Below are 3,577 nucleotides of genomic sequence, written 5' to 3'. Positions count from 1 at the left end.
TGCTATTTCTTCTTTTCTGTGCTTTCTTGCTATCAAAACGCATGGGATCAGCATCCGACCTCCTCCTCCTTCACAAGTGAGACGGAGAAACAAACTCAACAGCCACCCAAGGCTGACTTCTGCAAGGCTGCAGTCAGTCATATCTCCACTCTCCAGTCTTCTTTATCAATTTTGATGCCAACTGTCCCTTCCCTAGCCCTGTTTACTTCTCTGCTGGGTTCAATAATCTGTTGCAATGACCATACAGAACTCACAGATAATACTCAGAATTAGAGGATTTATTAGGAAAGTGAGCAGTTACACTTCAGGATCAGAAACACTCAGGAGATGGTTCTACAATCAGGAGAGCCTCTTCTCAGCCATGCTGGCAAGTATGCCTCTCTCTCATCCTTGGCCTTTCACTCATGTGGGTCCTATGGCCTTGGTCTTGTTCAGGAAATGTCACAAAGCTCTCTTAGCTCTGCTGATAGATAAAGGCCTTCTCTAAACCTAAATCACTGTTATCAAGTTGATTCTGACTCACATTGACCGGAGGACAGGGTAGACCTGTCCCTCTGGGATAAGCCTGACCCTGTAGGCACGCAGCTTTCTTGCTTTGTGGCCAGGAAGTCCAAGGCTCAGTCTGCTGCTGTTGGTGCACCTGCCTCTGCTGCCACCACCTCTCTGGGGTCCCAGCTGTCTGTCTCCTTGATCCAGGAGGTTCTGGATGCAGGGGTCTCGGGTTCCAAAAGATGCGCTCCACTTCAGAATCTTCTTCTTCATGGTCCCTGGAATCTCCCTTTTTGCACGGGAGGGCTCATTTTAAACCGAACAGTAGAGCCAAACCGGCAGTTCCTATGTTAGAGTTGCACACACCATGTTTGCATGGCTCCATCCCACGTGGTGCCAGGCAGCTTTTTTACATCATTAGCAAACTGTCCAGTCCCCTTGGGTGGTGGACCACAAACACATCGCATTTGCGAAGTCCCACCAAGTAATTTATAGGAGCTACAAAGACTTGGGCTGGAAAAGCCCTGTCAACTGATTCGTGGCATTATACTTGCCTAAACGTTTTGAAAATTTGGTAGTGACTGGCTTTCCTACTTTGCTTATCTAAATGATCAGGTTATTGACTTAACTTTATTGTACTGATTTTCTATTGTGTAAATCATTAATTTTTATTTATATAATTAATGTAAGTAAAAAAGCCAAAAAGCATTATGCAAGTCCAAAAATATTGCTACCAGATCATGGAAACCTTTATTCAACAAAAATGTAAATCAACGAGGAGCCATTGTTTCTTGACAATCCTCCCTCTAGGTCTGTACGCTTCTGAAGGGGGTGTTTGTGTCTCACTAACTCTTTCCCGAGGACCTGGGAACATTTTTGGAGAACTCAAAGTGGGGTTTTGATATCCTTGAAGGACTCAACTAATGTCTATTTTAAAGATTCCTTGAGAATTTGAGAAGAAAAAGAAATCAGAGGGGACAAGATTAGGACGACAGTGGGATAAAGTTCCCCAAAAATTCTCAGCGACCTCCCGTGCTACAGTTCGATGAACTGAGCAGGTGCATGGTCATGAAGGCCAGAAGGGAAGTCCTTGGTGCCACCTTGCAGGCCTTTTTCTCATGAATACCATTTTTTGTTTTTCTTCAAACTTCTTCCTGGTAAGGCCTCGTGTCCTTCACACAATATTGATCAAGATGCTCTCTTTGGAGTTCCCCAAACCAGCTGCTTTAACCTTCTGAACTGACCCCTCTGCTAGCATTCGTCTTTGAGGGCTTCTCTGCCTTCCTTAAAATGCTTGGCCCACCTGAAACCGGTTGTTTTATGTGGGGCGGCATTTTGTACACTTGTTACAAAGCTTCAATGATTCAGGAAGATGTCCACTTGAATTTTGTTTAAAACAATGTAATTAGCCCTGATCTCAAAATTGTGTTTTCCTATTGCCCCAAAAGACATCACTTTGAAAGGCACCCTAACACGTCTCAGACAGGTGTTGTACTGAGAGAACCTGTCTGCATCCCCGGATTGCAGAGATAAGGCAAACCATGTTCTGTTGGAATAATCCCAGGCCTGGATGAACTGGAGGCATCCCAGGAATGCTATTCTGACTTCCTTTCATCCCTTTATTAATCCCTTCCACGTTTCCGTGCCGTGCTGTCTCGTTTTTCAAGCTGCACAGTTAATTAATTAATTATTATTTTTTTATTGACATGAGTAGTGATTGCTGTGAATTTTCCTCTGAGCAGTCATTGGCATCCATTGTGGGGTGCTACAGAACCTCACATAGTTCTAGCCCAGTGATCACCATTCTGTAAAAGTTTTGGAATTTCATTTTATCTAGGAGTTGTTAATAGTCTCTGCATGTTTGCGTATGTTGCCATTGTTTTCCAACAAGAACAATGAGACTAAAAATAACTCTACTGGTGCCAATCCTAGTAGCTCTTTGAAAGGCTTTACCAAAAAAAATAATCGGTAAATCAAGCATCTTCTGGATGAAGCACATCTTTACCCATCTCTGCCCGGTGTTAAGTAAGGTCTAATAATCTCTCCTTTTTCTGACTCTCTATAACTCTTGAAACCTTTTGCAATATTTTCTGTGCTGGATGTTCTTCAAGAAGGGGGACGTGGCAAGGTCACCGTCATAATCCCACACCCCATCAGCCCCACACATCCGGAGAAGGTTAGCGAACGGAACACTCAGGGAAATTGCTTAGGAAGTTTTATTCATGCATAAAGATCATTGGGGCAAATAACTGGCAGAGAGAAAAATATCTCTGAAAACTTCTAAAGCGGAGGAGAATTCAGCCCAAATGGATAACTTGTTCCATGTCTTCCAGCTACCGAGAAGGTCTTCACAGGGGGAAGAAAAAAAGCTAAGAAAGAGCAATGTATGATCAAAAACGCCGTGCAGAGATGGTCTCGCTGAGAAAGACCTGTGTGGGAACCACTGAGATTAGCAGCGGTTATCCCAAGGTGGGTGGTCTGGTCGGGTCACGGCAGAACAAGCAGCTCCTCTCCAGCTGTCTTCTGGGACTGGATACTGGAGTCCACGGGCAGTTGTCCATGGTGCATTGCTTTGGAAGTAGGAAGACCGGCCCCCACCTGTGATGCCTTGTCTCCCCTCGGGCTGAGCTGCCTCTCCACCCTGAGCTGAGGACACACTAGTGTGGGGGCTCTTCTGGCCTTATCTCCATCGTGGGGTCATCGACCCATTCCTCATGAATTTCAGAGGGCCCTGTTGCGTGGGGCTCCCCCTCTCCCTGCCTTTCTGTCTCGCTGCACCTGGGGTCCCCATGACGACAACTGTGACTGCCTGGCAGAGGGCTTCCCCCAGGTTGGGCCTGCCCTCCGAGCGTGGTCGCTCCTGCCTCGGGGTTGCTGACGTGTGCTCCTCTTTGACCACTGCCTGACAGGCTCTGGCTCTGTCCTTCTTCTCCAGCCCCTGCATGGCTTCCCATCTGGCTCCTTTCTTGCTCCACCTGAGTTTGTGACCCTGTCTGGGTCTGACGATGGCCCCCTGTCACTGTTTGGCTGCTCTGGTTCCTGTCCTGACTCTGGGTCACTCTTGTCTGGCCAGAGGTGGACTCCCAAG

The 3,577-nt window shown here is 46.7% G+C and overlaps 1 protein-coding gene across 1 annotated transcript in view; it reads right to left on the bottom strand.

Annotated features, from left to right (window-relative positions):
- The window catches only part of CRNN (cornulin), a 14,869-nt gene that overhangs the window by 8,234 nt on the left and 3,058 nt on the right, over window positions 1–3,577 (bottom strand). The window lies entirely within an intron of this gene.

The sequence above is a fragment of the Echinops telfairi genome, unplaced genomic scaffold (assembly GCF_000313985.2).
Source record: "Echinops telfairi isolate 266 unplaced genomic scaffold, ASM31398v2 ScPeMD7_5805;HRSCAF=6673, whole genome shotgun sequence".
NCBI lineage: Eukaryota > Metazoa > Chordata > Mammalia > Afrosoricida > Tenrecidae > Echinops > Echinops telfairi.
This window is presented reverse-complemented; position numbering and strand designations above follow the sequence as displayed.